Below are 25101 nucleotides of genomic sequence, written 5' to 3'. Positions count from 1 at the left end.
CACATTTCTTTTCCACCAAAAGGTTAGGTTGCGAGCTGACCGTGTGGAAGAGGCTCACAGAGATGCTCAGTCCCAAACCCAGGGCTAATATGTCCTGGTGGAGACATTCGGATTGGAGATCAAAAACGTTTGGCCAAAGGGGTAGGTTTTCAGGGGTGTCTTCGAAGGGAATCAAGAAATGTGGAATTATCGTGGGAGGAGGTAGATCAGCCAAAGTTTCACTGGATGTGGTGTATTTGGACTTTCAGAAGGCTTTTGATAAGGTCCCTCATAAGAGATCAGTACGCAAAATTAAAGTACATGGGATAGACGTAACGTATTGGCGTGGATCGAGAATTGGTTCACAGACAGGAAACAAAAGTGTGGAAATAAATGGGTACTTTTCCAAGTAGCAAGTAGTGACTAGTGCAGTGCCACAGGCATCATTGCTTTGGCCCCAATGTAATTAAATGACTTGAATGAGGGAACCTAATGTAACATTTCCAAATTTGCTGCCAAGACTAATTTGTGCCAGCATTTATTGCCCATCCCTAGTTGCCCTTGGAGGGCAGTTGAGAGTCAACCACATTGCTGTGGCTCCGGAATCACATGTAGGCCAGACCGGGTAAGGACGGCAGATTTCCTTCCCTAAAGGACATTAGTGAACCAGATGGGTTTTTCCGACAATGGTTTCATGGCCATCAGTAGATTCTTAATTCCAGATTTTTTTATTGAATTCAAATTCCACCACCTGCCGTGGCGGGATTCGAACCTGGGTCCCCAGGACATGAGCTGAGTTTCTGGATTAATGGTCTAACGATAATACTATTAGGTCATCGCCTCCCCTGAGAGTTGTGAGGAGGGTGCAAGGAGGCTTCAAGGTGACTTAGAAAAGTTGAGTGAGTGGGCAAACACATGGCAGATGCAGTACAACATGGCTAAATATGAAACTCTTTGGTGTGAAAAACAGAAAGGAAGAGGATTATTTAAATGGTGATATATTGGGAAGTCTGAATGTTCAAAAGGATCTGAGGTGTCCTGGTACACCGGTCAATGTAAGTGGAGAGGCAGTTGCAGCAATAATTAGGAAGGCAAAAGATATTGGGGAGATCACTTGGCATTGGCCACACAAAGACTAAAGAGACCTCTATAAGATCACCCCTAAGCCTCCTAGGCTCCAGGGGCAAAGAGTCCCAGTCTATCCAGCCTCTCCTTATAACTCAAACCATCAAGTCCCAGTAGCATCCTAGTAAATCTTTTCTGCACTCTTTCCAATTTAATAATATCCTTTCTATAATAGTGTGACCAGAACTGTACACAGTTCATACTGGAGGTTTTACTAAAGAGAAGGTTAATAAAGCCTTTGAATTTGTGAAGTTCTGCCCATTGAGGCAAATAGCATTGATGCATTTAAGGGGTAGCTAGATAGGAATAGAAGGATATGCTGATGGGGATAGATCAAGTAAGGGTCGTGTGCAGCATAAATACCGGCATGTTATATTCTTCTTTTTCCAATTATGCAAAAAGATTGGAGAATTGAGAATGTGGGCTCTTCAACTGAGGACAAGACTATATACAGATAGGTTCAATCGGAGGCTAAGAATAGTATGTCTAATCTCTATCATGCTGTTAGTTGACTGCCTACAAGTCACATCCTGTCAAGCTGTAATGATTAAGGGTAGTTTAAGAAACAATCCCTTAAAGGTGTATGCATGCCATATCAGAACACGATGTGGAGATGCCGGCGTTGGACTGGGGTAAACACAGTAACCTGGTATTGTGAGACTTCTTAAAGTCCAGCAGGTTTATTTGGTCGCAAAAGCCACTAGCTTTCGGAGCGCTGCTCCTTCATCAGGTGAGTGGGAGTTCTGTTCACAAACAGGGCGTATAAAGACACAAACTCAATTTATAAAATAATGGTTGGAATGCGAGTCTTTACAGGTAATCAAGTCTTAAAGGTACAGATAATGTGAGTGGAGAGAGGGATCACTTTGAGAGAGGGATCACTTTGAGAGAGGGATCACTTTGGCGGCCTTCACGACACACGACAACGCAGAGTCGTTGAGCAGAGACTGATAGCCAAGTTCCGCACACATGAGGACGGCCTCAACCGGGATCTTGAGTTCATGTCACACTATCTGTAACCCCCACGACTTGCCTGGGCTTGCAAAATCTCACTAACTGTCCTAACTGGAGACAATACACATCTCTTTAACCTGTGCTTAACCCTCTCTCCACTCACATTGTCTGTATCTTTAAGACTTAATTACCTGTAAAGATTCGCATTCCAACCATTATTTTGTAAATTGAGTTTGTGTCTTTATATGCTCTGTTTGTGAACAGAACTCCCACTCACCTGATGAAGGGGCTGCGCTCCGAAAGCTCGTGCTACCAAATAAACCTGTTGGACTTTAACCTGGTGTTGTGAGACTTCTTACTATATCAGAACACAGCAAAGCAGTCGGGTTGAAAGGCTGATCAAATCCATTGCTGCAACATCCACTCCAGACCTTCATGCATACCCACTCATGGCATCTCTTCCACATGCGCACACACGCACACGCGTGCACACAGACATGGTGCTCACAAACTACTTGTTCTCCCAGCTTTATTCCATTCACCTGCCCCAGAAATTCCAACACAGACCCAGAATGGGTTTCACCTGCTCTGCATACCTGGCAATTTATCTGAGGACAAGATTCAAAACACACTCTGGTTCAGGTCTCCTAATCAGATGAGAGGATCTCAGGCCCTTCATGTCTCTTCGTAGCACACATTTATAAACACTGCCAAGCCCACAGTGTGTTTTGATCTTATCGTCAGGGATTATAGCACTGTGCAACTTGTATTACATTTTATTAAAAGTGCTTGCTTGTTGACATGACAGATTACTTATTAAGGTCCTACCCAGCCAACGAGCCCGTGGATATATGGGCCACAGATTCTCACCTAATGCACTGTGGCCAAAGGCCCGTATCAAGTGTTTATAGAAAAATATCTCCACGGGCAGAATGTTGGTACTACGGGTATTGTCACAGATTACACATCATAAACATGTTTTTCACAAAGGTTGGGAGTGCTAGATCCTGTGAGAATGTCAGAGATACCGAGTGCTAGTTAACATTAGAGCTTTATATCCAAGATTAGATCTGAAACACTGACAGCAAAAACAAAATTGTATTTACGCAGCACCTTTCGAGGCCACAGAGTTTGACACCAAACCACAAAGTGACCATAAGGTAGGTTTTGAGGAGCGTTTTAATGCTGGAGAGGATTAAGGAAGGAATTCCGGAGCCAAGGGTCTGGGCAGCTGAAGGCACGGCTGCCAATGGTGGGACATCACAGGTACAAATGCCATGAATACTTTTACTTTCATTGAACTGAATGTCATTGAGCACAACACAAGGGTTTGAATATGTGGGTGGATGTGAGTTCAGTTGTGTCTATCTGTCAGCAACGCATGTCAATTCCTATACCATGAGGTACAACTTCTCATCGGGCTTCTGGAGCCTCACGTGGCCTTGGCATCCCGGCGCCATTTTCTCAGTGAAATGTTAGAATCTGTCACTTTCTGAGGTCTCCCAACCCCCTCCTTCATTACTTGACACGTTTCTTGACGCCAAACCCACAACAGCTTTGTACAAAGGAGCACTTGTGAATGTTAAAGGCTTCTGCCAGAGGGAGGGGTCTGTCGCCCCGTTGGTGCATCAGATGCCCAGAGTGGTTCCTGTCTTGTCGCTGCTCCTTTCAACCCAAACACGCAACAGCAATCCCCATCCAGGTGACAGGGAGCTTCAAGTTTATGGAGTGGGAGAGGTGCCAAGTTACCAGTGAGAGGGGCAGCAGATTTCTGACGGATTCCGATGCTAGAAATCCACCCTTGCCGCCTGTTTAGAAAAGCTGGCAAGTTTTGAACAGTGTGCCAGTGACAGGCTGCTCAAATGTTCACATTTGCAGGGTACTTGCAGGAAGCCATCAGCGTTCATGCCAATTTCCCAATGGCATCTGCAGCTCGACAGAACGGTCATCATTGCCAAATTTACCCTTTCTTGCCCAGGGCCAAGTGAGCAATTGGCTAAGAGCATTGCAAAAACTTGCCTCCAACTAAGAGTGCATCGCGGCATTCACGCATCACACTGAAAACGGTCGCACAGTCCTGTAATAGCGTACCCCAATACTCACTCAACACACTGGCTACTGTCACACATTCCACTAGCAACAGTGTGCCTCAGCGCTCACGCAATGTCACACATTCCTACAACGTGGCGTGTCTTATATTTGCCCTCTCACACATAACTGAGGATTTGCTGCTGAATGTACAAGATTCTACACACACACACTGAAATTGAAAATTGGCCAAAAACGAGATGGGTTTTCACCATTAATCTTTTAACGCTGGCCGCTATGAGGTCCCCAGGGCCAGTTTTAACGGGAGGCTATTCAGAGCCAATGAGCAGAAAATCTACCTTCCATCAGTTGTCTAACTGTGGCCATGGGCCTCCCTCCAACTCACCCACTGCAAAGTTGAGGCTACACAATTTTCGGAAATATCTGTCATTGTCTAAGAAACCAGAGCAAGCCAGGGAGCAAATTCTATGGGTGGGATTTTCGAGCCGCGCTCGCCCCAAGACCAGAAAATCCCACCCGAGGTCAATGGACCTTCCCATTGTCCGCCCCTCACCCAGTCCGATGCCCGAGGCAGGCAGGTGGTAAAATTCCATCCTACGACTATCATCTGACTGACAACCAGCTCAACTTTGAACTCTTTTTTTTTGTTAAATCGACATTTTTCTGTCATGTTAGACACTCACTACTGGCATCAGAATCACGTGACTATTAAAGCTAACCAAGAAATTGAAAGCTTCTTTAAACTGTGAGCGCAAAACGACAGAAATTAAAGCTTTGACAAGAGGTCATCTGGACTCGAAACGTCAACTCTTTTCCCTCCTTACAGATGCTGCCAGACCTGCTGAGATTTCCCAACATTTCCTCTTTTGGTTAGCAGGAATTAATTTTTGCCACTATCCAGGCAAAGACAAACTGCTACGAGAATAATCTACTTTGCTCCCGAAATTGGTGATGGTTCAGTGACCTAAACTTTAAGTTAACGTGATTCCACCACCTCCTGGCAGTCACTTCGCTGGACATACAGATCTTGAAATGGCCGGGAATAATCTTCCCCAGACGCACATCATGTTAGCCTCACCGGGTGTCTCAGTCACAGGAGAAGAAAGGCCTATGTTTACAATGCATCTCTCATGCCTTTAGAAAGTCCCAGAGCTTTACAGCAACTTTCATTTATATAGCACCTTTAACATATTGGAGCGTCCCAGGAGGTTTCATAGTAGCATTATCAAACAAAACTTTTACAGCCAATGAAGCACTCTTTGAAATGTCGCTGTTGTAATCCATAGAATCCCCAGAGTACAGAAGGAGGCCATTCGGCCCATCGAGCCTGTACCAACCACAATCCCACCCAGGGCCTATTCGCGTAACCCCACACATTTACACTGCTAATCCCCCTGACACTAGGGTCAATTTAGCACGGCCAATCAACCTAACCCGCACATCTTTGGACTGTGGGAGGAAACCGGAGCACCCGGAGGAAACCCATGTCTGCGTGGGTTTCCTCCGGGTGCTCCGGTTTCCTCCCACAGTCCAAAGATGTGCGGGTTAGGTTGATTGGCCATGCTAAATTGACCCCAATGTCGGGGGATTAGCCGGGTAAATGCGTGGGGTTACGGGAATAGGCCCTGGGTGGGGTTGTGGTCGGTACAGGCTCGATGGGCCGAATGGCCTCCTTCTGTACTCTGGGGATTCTATGATAAGAATAATAGTTAAATCCCTTTGTCCTCAAGCAGTGTTTTTGAAAAATTTTTTAATCCATAACCCCATAGACCTGAAAAAAATAATTTTGGCCGGAGGGGACCTTTTACGGCTTTCAATTTTTTTTAAAAAGCTGCAATCCTATCAATTGGCAGCCATGGCAAGATTGGGATTAACCGACATCACTTGACACTAAAGAAAATTGCTTTGTCTGCTGTACTTCTACTTGTGGATTGAGTCCAAAAACGAGGGAAATATAAGACGGTTACTAATAAATCCAATAAAGAATTCAGGAGAAACTTTTTTTTCCCACGAATCGTAAGAACGGTTCAGAGAACTCGTGAATCGCCCTGGGAATTGTGCCCCAGAGCAGTGCTTGCGGGCAGCCTGGGCATTACACTGACAGAATGCATTTATAATTCATGCAAATCCAATAGTTTCCAGTCAAAGGAGCAACTTACAGACATGATGCATCTCCATGCGGGCTCTTGATACATCGTCCATTATTTTCGCAAGGACGGTGACTATCTCGGCACTGCAGGGCTGTGAGGGAGAGAGAGTACGGTTACTTCATGGGAGATTTTTTTTTAAACGAAAGAATGAACAAATAAATGACATCCCAAAGCACTTTACAACCAATGACGTAAATGTGGTTGCTGTTGCAATGTAGGAAACATGGCAGCCGATTTGTACACAGCCAGATTCCACAACAGCAATGGAATGAACAAAGAACAAAGAAAATTACAGCACAGGAACAGGCTCTTCGGCCCTCCAAGCCTGCACTGAAAATGCTGCCCGACTGAACTAAAAAAACCCTACTCTTCCGGGGACCATATCCCTCTATGCCCATCCTATTCATGTATTTGTCCAGACGCCCTTTAAAAGTCACTATCGTATCTGCCTCCTCCGGCAGCGAGTTCCAGGCACCCACCACCCTCTGTGTAAAAAGACTTGCCTCGTGCATTTCCTTTAAACCTTGCCCCTCGCACCTTAAACCTGTGCCCCCCTAGTAATTGACTCTTCCACCCTGGGAAAAAGCTTCTGACTATCCACTCTGTCCATGCCCCTCATAATCTTGTAGACTTCTATCAGGGTCACCCCTCAACCTCCGTCGTTCCAGTGAGAACAAACCAAGTTTCTCCAACCTCTCCTCATAGCTGATGCCCTCCGAGGGAATGGCCAGATAAATCTTTTTTTTTCCCCAGCCATGTTGGTTGAGAGATATTGGCCAGGACACTGGGAAAACTCCCCATACTCCTCTGTGAGTACTGCCATGGGATCTTTTCCACCCTCTGTTTAACATCTCGTACAAAAAAAAAACAGCTGCTGTCTGGAAAAAAAATTATTCCATCTGAAAATTTAAACAGTGTTGTGATGGCTGCACAAGAATGAAACTGATATTTTTAAACACGTTTATTAACCAAAGGCCAATCGAACTTCAGGCTGTATGGACCACATGCCGTGCTCAGCAACTAATATTCAAGTTCCTGCAAAGAATTTCACTTTAATAGCACCCTTGCTGGCTTTAAGACTAAAATAGACAGTGTGAGAGACACACACAAAATTAACCAAAGTGGGAGTGGTTAGTCCCACATCCCAAGCTTTATCCCCCATTTCCCTGTAAATTAGTCCACTTCAGATACATCTCCAATTGCCTTTTGAAAGTTACCATAGAACCTGATTCCGCCACCCTCTTGGGTAGTGTCTTTCAGATCTTAAGCATCTTCGATATGAGGAAATGTATTTTCATTTCACGTCTATTTCTCCCACTAATTATTTTAAAATTATTACCTCTGGTTACTGACTCATTAACCAAAGGGGATAGCTTCTTGCTCTCACCTCCGAATTTGAATACCTTAGTTTCTCCCCTTAAACTTCTCCACTATAAAGGAGAGTAATCCCAGTTTCTCCACATATCCAAACTTTCTTGTTCCTGGTATTATCCCAGAAAAGGTCCATTGTGCACTCACCAAAGCCTTGACATCCTTCTTAAAGTGTGGTGTCCAGAATTATACAAAACAAGCTAGTTGAAACCCAATCAAGTTTTAGTACAACGTCATTGTTTTTGTACTCAAAACCCCAGCGTACAGAACCGACTCCCTAAGATGCTTTCCTTGTCCACCTATCAATTTGCCCTCCCATCTTGAAAGGATTGAGAATATCCACACCCAATTCCCTCTGCTCCTGCACCCACACCTCCAAAAATAGTACCATTTAGATCATACTGTCCCTCTATCCCATTCTTCCCATCACTCATCACTTCACACCCATTCACATCCACCACGTGTCTGCCCATTTCACCTTTCTATGATCTACTGGAGTATGCTACTATCTTCCACATTGCTTACAATATTGCTGAGTTTTGGATCATGCACAACTTTGCGATTTGTGCTCCCTATATCCAAGAACAATGAAAAGGTATCGGAAATCTCACTGATACACACCAGAACATAAAATGATACAGCAAACACAGGGCGGCACGGTGGCACAGTGGTTGGCACTGCTGCCTCACAGCACCAGGGACCCGGGTTTGATTCCCGGCTTGGGTCACTGTCTGTGTGGAGTTTGCACCTTCTCCCCATGTCTGTGTGGGTTTCCTCCGGGTGCTCCGGTTTCATCCCACAATATAAAGACGTGCAGGTTAGGTGGATTGGCCTAAATTGACCCTTAGTGTCAGAGGATTAGCAGAGTAAATATGTGGGTTTATGGGAATAGGGCCTGGGTGGGGTTGTGGGTGGTGTAGGCTCGATGGGCCGAATGGCCTCCTTCTGCACTGTAAGGATTCTATGAAATAACGAGGTGATTTGACCCATTATGCCTGTGTCTGCTTCTATGGTAGAGCTATCCAAATAATCCCACTCTACTCTTCTTTCTGCATAGCCTGTATATTTATTCGTGGGACACGGGTGTCGCTGGCTGGCCAGCATTTATTGCCCATCCCAAGTTGCCCTTGACTTTGTAGTAATTCATACAACTGAGTGGCTGGCTGGGCCATTTCAGAGGGCAGTTGAGAGTCAACCACATTGCTGTGACTCTGGAGTCACATGTAGGCCAGACCAGGTAAGGGCAGCAGATATCCTTCCCTGCAGGACATTAGTGAACCAGCTGGGCTTTTCCGACAATAGACAATGGTTTCATGGTCATCAGTAGATTCTTAATTCCAGATATTTTTTATTGAATTCAAATTCCACGATCTGCTGTGGCGGGATTCGAACCCGGGTCCTCAGAACATTAGCTGAGTTGCTGGATTAATAGTCTGGTGATAACACCACTAGGCCACCGCCTCCCCTTAAATATCGCATCAAATTCCTTTTAGGAAGTTACCATTTGCTTCCACCACCTTTTCAAGCATGCACCCCAAGCCATTTTTTCCCCCTCAATCAATCACTGTAAATCTCTGTGTGCTCCAGTTACTGACTCTTTCTGCCATTAGACAAAGTTCCTCACTATTTACTCTTATCAAAATGCTCTTGATTTGAAAACCTGTATCAAGTCTCCTGTTATTACTGTCCTAAGGAGAACAGCCACAGTTTGTTCATCTAACTTGAGTGTCCCATCCTTGGTATCACTCGAATAAACCTGTGCCGAAGGCAATGATACTCCTTCAAGGATTTTTTTCTTTATTCTTTCATGGGATATGGACGTCATTGGCAAGTGAAACATTTGATACTCATCCCTAATTGCCCTTGAAGTAAGTGACTTCCTCGGCCATTTCAGGGGGCAATTAAGAGTCAACCACATTGCTGTGGGTCTGGAGTCACATGTGAGTAAGTTAAGTTTATTTATTAGTCACAAGTAAAGCTTACATTAACACTGCAATGAAGTTACTGTGAAATTCCCCTAGTCGCCACGCTCCGGTGCCTGTTCAGGTCAATGCACCTAACCAGGTGTAGGCCAGACCGGGTAAGGATGGCAGATTTCCTTCCCTAAAGGGGCAATGGTGAACCGGATGGGTTTTTACAACAATGGTTTAGTGACCATTGCTGAGGCGAGATTCCAGTTTTGTATTAATCAATTAACTTGGACTGTGTCAAGAATAACAACAGTTATGGGTGTGTGGAGTAACAATGCGGTGTGGAGTAACAAGGCAAGACAAAATAAGGAACCAGCATGACAGAGAGTCCATGAAGACCGAGGGAGCAGTGAAGAACATAGCCAAGAAGCGACGGACAACACCCATTTGTTGTGGATATAGTACTCTTAATTCTGAAAAGTAACAGTTCATCACTACTCTCTACTTAATGTGAGGAGAGAAAGAGCTGATGTTTCGAGTCCAGATGACCCTTTGTCATCTGGACTCGAATTCTGGCTTCGGGTCACTGTCTGTGTGGAGTTTGCACATTCTCCATGGGTGGAATTCCCCGACCACGCTGGTCTAAAAGCCGGAAATTCCCGCCCGACCGTCAATGGCGTTTCACATTCTCGGCACCTGCCCGCTAAAATTCCAGTGGCGGGTGGGATGGGAGAATTCCGGTCCCCGTATCTGCGTGGGTTTCCTCCGGTTTCCTCCCATGCTCCAAAGATGTGCGGGTTAGGTTGATTGGCCATTAAATTAACTCTTAGTGTCAGGGGATTAGGGGAGTAAATATGTGGGGTTACAGGGATAGGGCCTGGGTGGAATTGGGGTCAGTACAGACTAGATGGGCCAAATGGTGTCCTTCTGCACTGTAGGGGTTCTAGGATTCTATTTAGTACCTCAGCCATTGTAGCTCCAAAGATCATCTTTTTCATTCATTGATTGAACCCTCCCTCTTATCTTTTACTATTTGTATTCTTATAGAATACTTCTGGCTGCCCTTTATGTGAGAAACTAATAAATTATCTTTATCCCTCCAATTCACTTTGCTAGATATCCTTTGTAGTTTCTGTATTCAACTTGATTCTCTCCTGTATATTGAACTTTATATTCATCACTCGCTTTCTCTTCTTATTTCATTTTAATCTCCATATCGTTTGTCATCCATGGAGTTCTAGCTTTGGATAGCTCCCCATTCCCCCATGCCGATGTATCTATCTATACCTGGACCATCTCTTCATTGAAGACTCTATCAAACCATTTTATTTTATTCCACCTTCAACTGGATCCCTTTTCTGTGAACTCTCTCCGCATTAAGCACCAGTACACTTGATTGTTCTTTGTCTTTTGCCAAGATTATTCGAAACCTGAGAGTATTGTGATCCCCAAATTCTTCCAATCCGAAACATGCTCCACTTACTGCAGCTACTGGGAAAGTACCTGTATACACACCAGCACAGCTACTGGGAAACCTACTGGTATGCACACCAGCACAGCTACAAATTCACTTGTACACAAAACAGCACAGCTACTGGGAAACTCTCACACACACACACCAGCACAGCTACTGGGAAACTCACTGGCGTACACATCAGCACAGCTACTGGAAAACTCTCACACATACACCAGCACACCTGCTGGGAAACTCTCACACACACACCCAGCACAGCTACTGGGAAACACGCACACACACCAGCGCAGATACTGAGAAACTCATACACACACACACACACACACCAGCACAGCTACTGGGAAACTCACTGGTGCACACACACCAGCACAGATACTGGGAAACTCACTGGCACACACACCAGCACAGCTACTGGGAAACTCACTGGCTTACACATCAGCACAGCTACTGGAAAACTCTCGCACATCCACCAGCACAGCTACTGGGAAACTCTCACACACACACACCCAGTACAGCTACTGGGAAACTCACACATACACACACCAGCGCAGATACTGAAAAACTCATACACACACACACACACACACAACAGCACAGCTACTGGGAAACTCACTGGCACACACACCAGCTCAGATACTGGGAAACTCACTGGCGTACACAACAGCACAGCTACTGGAAAACTCTCGCAGATACACCAGCACAGCTACTGGGAAACTCTCACACACACACACACACACACACACACACACACACACACACACACACACACACCCAGCACAGCTACTGGGAAACTCACACACACACCAGCGCAGATACTGAGAAACTCATACACACACACACACCAGAACAGCTACTGGGAAACTCACTGGCACACACACCAGCACAGATACTGAGAAACTCACACACACACACCAGCACAGCTACTGGGAAATTCACTGGCGCACACACCCCGCACAGCTACTGGGAAAAATCACAGGTCTGCACACCAACACAGCTACGAGGAAAGCTCACAAATTTGCAACTACCTTCATGAGAGAAGAGGAAGCTGCTAATGTTGCAGTGGAGGAGGAGGAGGTGGTAAAGAAACTACTAAAGGATGAAAATAAATAAAAGAGCAGGTCGATATGGTGGAATGCATCCTAGGTTGCTGAGGGAGGTAAATGGAGATAGCTGAGATTCTGGCCAAAGTCTCCTAATCATCCAGCAACCACAGACCAGTCAGCACAATGTCTGTGGTAGCAAAACTTTCAGAAACGGCTGATATTCAAGGAAGAAAACCATTGTCACTCTGAAAATCATGAGCTAATAAATTAAAGCCAGCACTGATTTATTTGAAAGGCAACTGAGGAGTAATTAAATTGATTAGTTTTTTGATGAAGTAAAGTAGCGTTCATGGGGGAAGTGTGGTTAATGAGTGTATGCTTTCAACAGGTGTTTAATAAAGTGTTAGGTAACAAATGGGTGAGTGTTGAGGGATCCTGTGTATGGTTTGCTCAATTTATACAAAGAGTTCATTTTAAGATATTTCTGCCTATGTAATTACATTTAAACACTAAGCTTAAAAAAAAACTAATACTTGACTACATTTTAAAACTCAGAAGGCATGCTGGGTTAGCTAGAACTTGACTGCATTTTTGAAGGGTACAATGCCAACAAATCAGGCTTTTTATAAACAACATCTGCAAGGCCTGTGTCTCCAAGTTGGAGACAGCATGTGCAAAACAATTTCAATAACAAAGATGACAAATAACATACATTATAGTTTCAGCTGTGTGTTTGCAGTTCAATTTTGTTTTTGAGATCCTGTCCAGTACTGTACAGGGACTGGCTTTGCAGCCAGTCTCTCTCGAAGTTTGCTTTTTCTCTGCTTTTGTAACGATTTAATTTCAAGTTCTGTTCAATAAAGAAATTCACTTTCCAACATTGTACCAGTGCTGTCTCCGTTCATTCTAAGGAATGAATGGATGCTACACTGAGCAATATTGAAGTCTGTTGGATTAAATGTGCAGTAGCTGTGTGGATATGGATTTGGCTAAGGGAGAGGGGTTGCAATGGAGGGCAGTATAAAGTGAGATCGACAATAGGACCACTATTCGTTTTGATGTGTATTAATGACCTGAAAGTATATAAACTTTGGAGGCAGCAAGTTGAGAAGGCTGCTTGAAAATAATAAGGGATTCTTCGCTTTATAACAAAAGACAGCGGGTACAAAAAGCATGGAATTAAACCATTTCAATCAGCAGACAAGGCCTCAGTTGGAGTTTCAGTGTCCAGTTTCTAGGCACACATTTTAGGAAGGATGTCCAGGCCTCAGAGATTGATTGGAATCATACCAAGGAGGCAGGACTTGAGTGGACACCGTGGGCGGCATGGTGGCACAGTGGTTAGCACTGCTGCCTCACAGCTCCAGGGACCCGGGTTCGAATCCCGGCTTCGGTCACTGTGCGGAGTCTACACATCCTCCCCATGTCTGCGTGGGTTTCCTCCGGGTGCTCCAGTTTCCTTCCACACTCCAAAGATGCGCGGGTTAGGTTGATTGGCCATGCTAAATTGCCCCTTAGTGTCCCGGGATGTTTAGGTTAGAGGGATTAGCTAGGGTAAATGTGTGGGGTTGTGGGGATAGGGCCTGGGATGGGATTGTTGTCGGTGCAGACTCGATGGGCCGAATGGCCTCCTTCTGCCCTGTGGGAATTCTGTGAGTTACGTGGATCATGAGAAGAATTTTAGGATGCCCTCCTTACAACAAGGAAGGTTAGGAGGACATTTAATAGAGGTATAAGGATGATCATGAAGGATTTTGACAGACTAAATGGGGATGGCAGAAGGGTGATAACTAGAGGACACAGATATAGAATAGAATAGAAGAATAGAAACCCTACAGTGCAGAAGGAGGCCATTCGGCCCATCGAGTCTGCACCGACCACAATCCCACCCAGGCCCTACCCCCACATATTTACCCACTAATCCCTCTAACCTACACATCTCAGGATTCTAAGGGGCAATTTTTAACCTGGCCAATCAACCTAACCAACACATCTTTGGACTGTGGGAGGAAACCGGAGCACCCGGAGGAAACCCACGCAGACACGAGGAGAATGTGCAAACTCCACACAGCCAGTGACCCGAGCCGGGAATCGAACCCGGGACCCTGGAGCTGTGAAGCAGCAGTGCTAACCACTGCGCTACCGTGCCTGCCGCACAAGGGAATTGGCAAAAGAACCAGAAGTGAGATGGTCAGAATGTTTTAATTTTAAAATGCCTTGAACTGGGGTGGTGCAAGCAGATTTAATAGTAACTGTCAAAGGGGTATTGGTTAAACAAAGAGCAAAACTTTGCCTGGGTATGCGAAACGGGTAGGCAAGTGGACCTAATTTGATAGTTCCTTGAAAGAGCTGGAACAGGCACGATGGGCTGAATGGTCCTGTGCGCTGTATTAGTCTATAATTTTGTGAACACATATCTGCCCAGGTACCAATAAACTCAGCAATAAGCAAATTAACACATCTACTATGAATTCCTACCCTTGCATAACCTCTTTTTTATAAAAGAAAACTAGCCTGTATTAAAGTATTTGAAGTCTCCAATTATTATTACTGTGTTATTTTAAATCCGTCTGAAGCTTATTTGCAAATTTGCTGCTTCCCGCGGTTTGGTAGCTTATGGTATACACCTTGCTGTGTAACACCTGCTTCTTAAATCGGAGTAAGACGTCTCACAACACCAGGTTAAAGTCCAACAGGTTTATTTGGTAGCACGAGCTTTCGGAGCACCGCTCCCTCACCCTCGTGCTACCAAATAAACCTGTTGGATTTTAACCTGGTGTTGTGAGACTTCTTACTGTGCCCCACCCCAGTCCAATGCCGGCATCTCCACATCTTAAATTAGAGCCAGATAGATTTTGTCTATGAACCCTCAAGTCAAGTTCCAGGGCAAGAACAGCATCTTGGATCAAAACTGGCACCATTTCTATTTGTTTTTCCAATCCTATTCCTGAATACATTGCAGGGAATAATGCTAAGTTCTCAGTCCAGCAGTTTCCATTATGCACCATGTCAAATGGAAACCATGTGGCTACTTGCACCTGCAGCTCACCAACCTTATTTGTCACGCTCTGTGCATTTACGCACATTCGCATCAAACCTGCCTCAGCCCGTTCAGCATTATGCCAGTCACTCCCATCTCTGAACTCTGTATTTCAATGAAGTTTGTGACTTCTAACTCTTTGCGCCTTTTATTTCCTCTCTCATCAGCACCATCCTGGTTCCCAAATTAGTCTGAACCTTCCCCAGAGCACCGTACCAGTAAACACACGCCAACAAATTGGCACAGTGGTTAGCACTGCTGCCTCCCCACAGCGCCAGGGTTCGATTCCGGCCTCGGGTCACTGTCTGTATGGAATCTGCACATTCTCCCCGTGTCTGCGTGGGTTTCCTCCGGGTGCTCCGGTTTCCTCCCAAAGATGTGCTGGTTAGGTTGATTGACCATGCTACATTGACCCTAGTGTCAGGGGATTAGCAGGGTAAATGTGTGGGGTTACAGGGATAGGGCCTGGGTGGGATTGTGGTCTGTGCAGACTCGCTGGGCCGAATGGCCTCCTTCTGCACTGTAGGGATTCTATGATTCTAAATCGACCAGAAAACTCACTGCTATACCTAGTGTTGCTCCAGGTTTAGTTGTTATGCTATTGGATGAGTGACCCAGCTCATCTGAATTCAAACTTCACTGTGATAATTAGAATTTAAAGAAAATTGAAAAAACCCTGGAAATGTAACATAAATAAACTGTTGGATTATTAGAAAACTCACTCGTTCACAATGCCCCTCACAGAAGGAAGCTTGCTTTAAAGTTTATTTATTAGTGTCACAAGTAAGGCTTACATTAACACTGCAATGAAGCTACTGTGAAAATCTCCTACTCGCCACACTCCGGCGCCTGTTCGGGTACACTGAGGGAGAATTTAGCACGGCCAATGCACCCTAACCAGCACGTCTTTCGGACCGTGGGAGGAAACCGGAGCACCCGGAGGAAACGCATGCAGACACGGGGAGAACGTGCAAACTCCACACCGACAGTGACCCAAGCCGGGAATCGAACCCGGGACCCGGGGGCTGTGAGTCAGCAGTGCTAACCACTGAGCCACCGTGACACCCCATCCTTAAACGGTCAGGCAGATACATCACTCCAGTCTCAAATCAACATAGTCAATTCTTTAACAATCTCAGTGTTCTTGTAAATCCCCTAGCTATAATTGCACCACCATAAAGAGGAAAGCTGACCCCCCCACTGACCACACCCTAGCTATGACTGTAACACTACATTCTGCACTCTCTTGCTTTCTTCTCTATGGACGGTATGCTTTGACTGTATAGCGCGCGAGAAACAATACTTTTCACTGTGTCCCAATACATGTGACAATAAATCAAATCACTTTTCCGAGGGTAACTCGTGGAATTTAACAAATGTCAGAAGCGCCCACAATCAGAGAATAAATTGTGAAAAAAATACTGTACAACATTGGATCCATCTGTGTTCACACGGATGAACATGGGGCGGCACGGTAGCACAGTGGTTAGCACTGCTGCTTCACAGCTCCAGGGACCTGGGTTCGATTCCCGGCTTGGGTCACTGTCTGTGTGGAGTTTGCACATTCTCCTCGTGTCTGCGTGGGTTTCCTCCGGGTGTTCCGGTTTCCTCCCACAGCCCAAAGATGGGCGGGTTAGGTCGATTGGCCGTGCTAAAATTGCCCCTTAGTGTTCTGGGATGCGTAGGTTAGAGGGATTAGCGGATAAAATATGTAGGGATATGGGGGTAGGGCCTGGGTGGGATTGTGGTCGGTGCAGACTCGATGGGCCGAATGGCCTCTTTCTGTACTGTAGGGTTTCTATGATTTCTATGAACACACCTCTAGGATAATTAGCTTCATGCTAAGAGCATACTTTAATTAGTTTGAGTATAATAGTTTCATTGATGGTTATGTATGTTTTCACTTGTCATTTGTGTATCTTTTTTAAGTTACTAATTCTATCTGAAGTAGCCCAGGTCCAGAATGAACTTTAATGCAAGACGCTATCTTAGTATCTAGTTTATTGCCTTTCTCTCTAGAATGGATTACCCAGATGTTCTTGTGCCACAGGCGTTAGTAAACTTAAACACAGGAGTGGTAGTAGGAGGGGAACATTGAGCTGTAAATTGCAACAGACAATTGGAAAGAACAATGCCAAGGATGGTGTCACAAACCTCATCACTTACACAGCAAGGACCTGCCAGTGGGTCACTTTTCCCTCTCTACCAAGCCAGAACGCTGCTGGCTGGGAGGCGACAGAAAAGCAACGACAGATACCTGAATAATGCAGGAAAATAACAATCACTAACTAATGTTTGGGATATTTACCAGCATTCCTTACTGGGAGGGAGGAATGCTGTTTATCACTACCCAGTGACTCTTGCTGCAAGGGGCGGCACGGTGGCATAGTGGTTAGCGCTGCTGCCTCACAGCGCCAGTGATCCGGGTTTGATTCCCGGTTTGCGACACTATCTGTGTGTAGTCTGCATGTTGTCTGCGTGGGTTTGCTCCAGGTGCTCCAGTTTCCCACAGTCTGAAAGACGTGCTGGTTAGGGTGCATTGGCCATTCTAAATTCTCCCTCAGTGTACCCGAAAAGGCGCCGGAGTGTGGCGACTGGGGGATTTTCACAGTAACTTCATTGCAGTGTTAAGGTAAGCCTACTCGCGACTAATAACTTTTAAATTGCCCCTTAGTGTCAGGGGGACTAGCAGGGTAAATACGTGGGGCTACGGGGATAGGAGCTGGGTGGGATTGTGGGAGGTGCAGATTGATGGGCCAAATGGCCTTCTTCCGCACTGTAGGGATTCTATATGGGCTCGAGCCGAGGACTAATCGGGGTTAAGCTCTGATGCCACCTCCAACATCAACTGATTTTCAACGCCCAGGCCTACAAATTTGGATCAGCACCTCAGCTGCTCTATTCTCCCCGTATCACTGAGTTCCTTCCAGTCTGGTGCCAGTCCAGTGAATCCCCTCTATACTTCCTCCCAAGGTGTTGACACCTTTTTTTTGTGTCAACTCACAACTGCAGACGATACCCCAGCTGTAACCGAAGCAGTGATTTATAAAGGTTGGGCACAAATTCCTCGCTTTTGTACTCTATGCTTCCATTTACAGAACCAAGGAACCCAAATGCTTTTTAAGCAGTCTTCGAGAACTTGTGTACGTATACCCCCTCGTCCCCCTGCTCCTGGGCCCCTCTTAAAATTGTCCTATTTATCATCTTGCCTGTCTTCATTCTACCTACCCATCACTTCACACTTCTGTGTCATTTCATGGTGAGCAGGTAATAAGATAAGATTAGGTGGATTGGCCATACTATATTGCCCCTTAGTGTCAGGGAGACTAGCTAAGGTAAATGCATGGGGTTATGGGGATAGGGTCTGGGTGGGATTGTGGTTGGTGCAGACTCGATGGGCTGAATAGCCTCCTTCTGCACTGTAGGATTTATGATTCTATGAATGAGTTCCTCAGTGAATACTAAAGTGGAAGAATTAACAGCGAAATTGTGTTACAGGCACCTTCCAGTTACAAAATTAGATGCAGCTAAAATTGCTAGTTGGCAAAGATCTGATTGTAAGATTCACGAGGTACAAAAGATCATGTCATAGCTATTGTGGATATTACAAGTGAGGCAAATATTGGAAAGTCAGCACTTGAAAATGGCTGCAACCTAGTGAAAGGGTAGACAACTGTTCAGCTGCCAAGATGCCAAGAGAGCAGAGATGCTGGGCTTTGTACTCCCAATTGGCAGGATTCAACTACTGGTACCCCCAGGGATCAGAACTGGGGCCTCACCTTTTCCACTTAATTTATTAATGGCTTAGGCGAAAGCAAGAGTTTAAAGTTTATCTAGTAGTGTCACAAGTAGGCTTACATTAACACTGCAATGAAGTCACTATGAAAATCCCGTAGTCGCCACACTCTGGCGCCTGTTCGGGTACACTGAGGGAGAATTTAGCATGGCCAATGCACCTAACCAGCATACCTTTTGGACTGTGGGAGGAAACTGGAGCACCCGGAGGAAACCCACGCAGACACGGGGAGAACATGCAGACTCCGTACAGACGGTGACCCAAGCCGGGAATGGAACCCGGGTCCCTGGCACTGTGAGGCAGCAGTGCTAACCACTGCGCCACCGTGCCACACATTCATTTTGGACTTAAAGATAAATCAGAGTATTTAATATGTGGTGAGAAGATATGAACTTTGGAGAAACAGAGATTCAGAGGTCATTGTGAAGAAATCACTAAAAGCTAAAGGGTGGATACAAAGAATAATGGCCTTCATCGCAAGGGGGCAAGAATACACGGGGCAGCATGGTGGCACAGTGGTTAGCACTGCTGCCTCACAGCGCCAGGACCCGGGTTTGATTCCCGGCTTGGGTCACTGTCTGTGCAGAGTCAGCATGTTCTCCCCTGTGTCTGCTTGGGTTTCCTCCGAGTGCTCCGGTTTCCTCCCACAGTCCAAAAGACACGCAGGTCAGGTTGATTGGTCATGTTAAATTCTCCCTCAGTGTACCCGAACAGGCGCCGGAGTGTGGCGACTCGGGGATTTTCACAGTAACTTCATTGCAGAGTTAATGTCAGCCTACTAGTGACACTAATAAATAAATGTAAACTTAAAAGTTATTTTGGAGTTGAGTAAATCTTTGTTTAGACCACATCTGGAGAACTACATTCAATTCAGGACACTCCATCTCTTGAAGGCTACTCAAAAGATGTAGCAGAATTATACCTGAATTATACTAGGGCTGAAACGGTTAAATTATGAGAGTCGGTTGCAGACACAAGGTTTATGCACCATTGTGTACAGGAGATTAAGGGATCTCATTGATGTTGAAGGTGATTAAAGAATATGATAGGGTAGAAAGCTAGATAGAAATTCTTGCCGAGGTGGGTGAGTCCAGAACAATGGGGCATATGGCACAGTGGTTAGCACTGCTGCCTCAGAGCTCCAGGGACCCGGGTTCGAATCCTGGCCTTGGTCACTGTCTGTGCGGAGTCTGCACGTTCTCCCCGTGTCTGCGCGGGTTTCCTTCGGATGCTCCAGTTTCCTCCCACAGTCTGAAAGACGTGCTGGTTAGGGTGGATTGGCCGTGCTAAATTCTCCCTCAGTGTAACCCGAACAGGTGCCAGGAGTGAGGGACTGTAACTTCATTACAGTGTTAATGTAAACCTACTTGTGACACTAATAAATAAACGTAGACTTAAAAGTTATGTTGGAGTTGAGTAAATCTTTGGTTAGACCACATCTGGAGTACGACAGTCACTCCATTGCAGTGTTAATGTAAGCCCACTAATAAATAAACTGTAAATTGTAGACAAAGATGTACAGGTTAGGTGGATTGGCCATGCTAAATTGCCCCTTAGTGTCAGCATGAGGTTATGGGGATAGGGCCTGGGTGGGATTGTGGTCGGTGCAGGCTCGATGGGTTGAATGGCCTCCATCTGCACTGTAGGATTCTATGATTTATAACCTTAAAATTACAGCTAGTTTGTTGAGGGGTGATTGTCTGGAAGCATTTCTTCACACAATGGATGGTGAAAATCTGGAATGCTTTTCCCCAAAATACCATGCTGGAATCTGAAACAAAAACAGAAAATGCTGGAAAATCTCAGCAGGGCTGACAGTATCTGTGGAGAGAGAATAGAGCCAACGTTTCGAGTCTGGATGACCCTTTGTCAGATAGATTTTTGTTTGGAAGGGAAACAAGGCAGGTGGATGAGGTCAAATACAGATAAGTCGTCAATTAGGCAGAATAGACTGAAGGGGCTGTACTACCCATTCCATTCCTTGTCAAAAGTTCACTTCAGATGATTACAGTCAACACATATGAAAGAGACTAGATCTCAGATAGGGTCAGAAAGGGTGGCACGGTGACACAGTGGTTAGCACTGCTGCCTCACAGCGCTAGAGACCCAGGTTCGATTCCCAGCTTGGGTCACTGTCTGTGTGGAGTTTGCATGTTCTCTCCGTGTCTGCGGAGGTTTCCTCCAGGTGCTCCGGTTTTCTCCCTCACTCCAAAGATGCAGGTTAGGTGGATTGGCCATGCTAAATTGACCCTAGTTTTGGGGGGAATTAGGCGGGTAAATATGTAGGGTTACGGGGATAGGGGGGGATTGTTGTCAGTGCAGGCTCATAGAATTCCTACAGTGCAGAAGGAGGCCATTCGGCCCATCGAGTCTGCACCAACCACAATCCCACCCAGGCCCTATTCCCATAACCTCACATATTTATCCTGCTATCCCTTGACACTCGGGTCAATTTAGCATGGCCAATCATAGAATAGAATAGAATCCCTGCAGTACAGAAGGAGGCCATTCGGCCTTCAAGTCTGCACCGACAACAATTCTACCCTATCCCCGTAACCCCACATTTTTACCCTGTTAATCCCCTGGAAACTAGGGTCAATTTAGCATGGCCAATCAGCCTAACCCGCGCATCTTTGGACTGTGGGAGGAAACCGGAGCACCCGGAGGAAACCCACGCAGACACGGGGAGAACATGCAAACTCCACACAGACAGTGACCCAAGCCGGGAATCGAGCCCGGGTCCCTGGCACTGTGAGGCAACAGTGCTAACCACTGTGCCACCGTGCCATCCAGCTCGATGGGGCTGAGTGGTCTCCTTCTGTACTATAGGGTGGGGTGTGGTGATACAGCCAGCTCACTGTTGAGGCTGGCTGTACTTGGAATGGAGACTGCCAACTTGCCTCCTGCCCAGCAAGCTCTTATCACAGACTGTCCCATCACTGACTGGCACAGAGGAAAGGTTGCATTGAATGACAGAAAGATACAGCGTGGAAACAGGCCACATTGGCCCAACTGGTCTCTGTTGATCATCACTCCCCACACAAGCCCCCCCGACTGTTCATTTTACTAGTCTGTTAGTATAATCATCCAGCGGGAATGGTGGGAGGAGGAGGAAGAAGTCAGGTAATTAATAACACTAATAAACACAGCATTCCATTGGTAGCTTCAAAGAGCTAACAGTGGAGGGAATGGGGGAGTGGAGGGAATGGGGGAGTGGAGGGAATGGGAGATGTACCATACACTCGGTTGATCTTTCTCCACACCCTAGCTATGAATGTAACGCTGTTAAGTTTATTTATTAGTGTCACGAGTAGGCTTACATTAACACTGCAAGGAAGTTACTGTGAAAATCCCCTAGTCGCTACACTCCGGTACCTGTTCGGGTCGACTGAGGGAGAATTTAGCATGGCCAATGCGCATCTTTCGGACTGTGGGAGGAAACCGGAGCACCCGGAGGAAACCCACACGGGGAGAATGTGCAGACTCCACACAGGCAGTGACCCAAGCCAGGAATCAAAACCAGGGCCCAGATCCCTGGCGCTGTGAGGCAGCAGTGCTATATTCTGCACCCTCTCCTTTCCTTCTCCCCTATGTACTCTATGCACTCATCTGATGACGGAGCAGCGCTCCGAAAGCTCGTGATTCCAAATAAACCTGTTGGACTTTAACCTGGTGTTGTGAGACTTCTTACTGTACTCTATGAACGGTATGCTTTGTCTGTATAGCGCACACGAAACAATACTTTTCACTGTAGCCCAGTACACGTGACAGCAATGAATCAAACCCAGAGGTCTGATGCTGGCACACAACAGGCCGGGGCACCCAACAGTGGAATATTTTAAGCGTTTAGGTTATTCCGTAATAATAATTTAGACTTGAACAATTACCAAACAAAGTATGGCATCGTGGCAGAGATAATAGGGCAGGTGGCGGACAGAAATAGAGGAACACAAGAAATCTTGGGCTGGAGGAGGTCAGTGCCATGAGATAGGGAGAATAATATACCATTGATTCCCTCCCCCACTTCCCCACCGCCCCCCCCCCCCCCCGCCCCCCCCCCCCCCCCCCCCCCCCCCCCCCCCAGCCACGTTTTTTATGCCTAACTGGTGTGTGGAGGAATGCAAAGTTCTCCACACATTTCTCAAGAGCCCCAGTATTCAGTGCATGGAGTGTCCAAACGGGTTCTGAGACACGAGGTTCTTTCAATAGCTTCCCAAATTGCAGACACAAAGCATCATGTTAATGTGGAGAGGCAGTGGAGAGGCAGTGGGGGGGAGGAGAAGGGTGGTGGTGGTGTTCTTGGGGCCAGAGTCTCACAGAGGACTCAAACACCAAGTTCAAAAGTCAGGTTGCTCACTGAAGGACTAACTTCAACAACGGGAGGGGGGGGACACACGAAAAAAGAGCGCATTTGAACCCTCACCAGACCATAAGGACACTCTCCCGGCTGCTGGTTAAAAGGGGACGCTGCCTTTTTTTTTTACTGAGAGTGATTCAGATAAAACAAAACAAAAGCGGTGGAAAAAAAAATAGGATTCCTTGCAAGAGCGAATTGTCTGCTCAGCCCCTGCCTCGGGGGGAAATGCCAAACAATGGGGAGAGTCAGTGCGCTCTGAATAATGTTTGGTGACAGACAATGATCCCGCAAGGTCGAGTTTAATGTAAATCAAAGCTAGGTACTGATCCCAGGGCTCTTTGTGACGGCTTCAACCACTGGTTTTCAAACCGAGTGGATTCCTGAATCCCCCCCTTCCCTCCACTGTCCTCTTCTCTCCACTGTCCCCCTTCCCTCCACTGCCCCCCATTCCCTCCACTGTCCCCCTATTCCCTCCACTGTCCCCCTATTCCCTCCACTGCCCCCCATTCCCTCCACTGCCCCCCATTCCCTCCACTGCCCCCCATTCCCTCCACTGTCCCCTTCCCTCCACTACTCCTCCTTCCCTCCACTGTCCCCCTATTCCCTCCACTGTCCCCCATTCCCTCCACTGCCCCCCATTCCCTCCACTGCCCCCCATTCCCTCCACTGCCCCCCATTCCCTCCACTGCCCCCCTTCTCTCCACTGTCCCCTTCCCTCCACTACTCCTCCTTCCCTCCACTGTCCCCCATTCCCTCCACTGCCCCCCATTCCCTCCACTGCCCCCCATTCCCTCCACTGCCCCCCATTCCCTCCACTGCCCCCCATTCCCTCCACTGACCCCCCAAAGACTAGGCACCTCTTGACCATTCCATCATTCAGAGACTCTGTGCGTGTGTTTGTGTGTGTGTGTTCAATCCTGGTTCCCAAGGATACTGAGATGTGAAGGGTTACTCGGAGCATCAGCCCCTACATTGCAAGCAGTTGTTGCAGTTTTCCATAGAAACTCTCCTTGGGAAGTACTCCCTCTTTCATCTGCAGGGTGGCACAGTGGGTTAGCACTGCTGCCTCACGGCGCCAGGGACCCGGGTTCGATTCCCGGCTTGGATCAGTGTCTGTGTGGAGTCTGCACATTCTCCCCGTGTCTGCGGGGGTTTCCCTCCGGGTGCTCCGGTTTCCTCCCACAGTCTGAAAGACGTGCTGGTTAGGGTGCATTGGGCCATGCCAAATTCTCCCACAGTGTAACCCGAACAGGGGCCGGAGTGTGGTGACTGGTGGATTTTCACAGTAACTTCACTGCAGTGTTAATGTATGACTACTTGTGACACTAATAACTAAATTGTACTTTAACTTTGCTTTAAAAAGCACAGTTTCCTATCAAACCTCCTCACGAAAAAAGGGAAGGAGATGGGGGAGGGGGTTCAGCCCCATCCACTCTCTTACAACCCTCTGCCCACACATGGGCTGAACAAAATCAAACACCTCTGAGCCGGGATCAAAGGAGCTCAGGGCGACAAACGCGGTTATTTCTCAGCCTGCAGTTACTGCGGTTGTGTTAACATCATAAATGACACCCAGCTGCTGAAATCTCTCCAGGTTCTGCCTGTCTCGTCAAACAATGCAAAACAAAAATCCAAGTGATATTTCGAACGAACACGATTGGAGCTGCCAGACGGTGGGGGAATTCACAAATTTAAAATTAATAACTTCATTCTAACTTTGATGCCAACAGCCTCACTCGGCACATCAAATATGCTCTGCCAGATTAGTAATTATTGCCGGGGGGGGGGGGGGGGGGTATGCAGACTGGGTAGGAACAAAAACAAAAGCCTCGCAAACAAATGATCAATTGTTT

The 25101-nt window shown here is 46.6% G+C and overlaps 1 protein-coding gene across 1 annotated transcript in view; it reads right to left on the bottom strand.

The window, feature by feature from the left end:
* notch3 (notch receptor 3) overlaps positions 1 to 25101 on the bottom strand; it is a 241975-nt gene that overhangs the window by 193615 nt on the left and 23259 nt on the right. The window contains exon 2 of the mRNA XM_078235047.1: positions 6267 to 6348. The gene's annotated coding sequence lies outside the window, so the exon portion shown is untranslated. The remainder of the gene's footprint in view (positions 1 to 6266; positions 6349 to 25101) is intronic.

The sequence above is a fragment of the Mustelus asterias genome, chromosome 19 (assembly GCF_964213995.1).
Source record: "Mustelus asterias chromosome 19, sMusAst1.hap1.1, whole genome shotgun sequence".
NCBI classification, from domain to species: Eukaryota; Metazoa; Chordata; class Chondrichthyes; order Carcharhiniformes; family Triakidae; genus Mustelus; species Mustelus asterias.
Note: the sequence above shows the minus strand (reverse complement) of the source record. Positions and strands in the feature narration are given on the sequence as shown.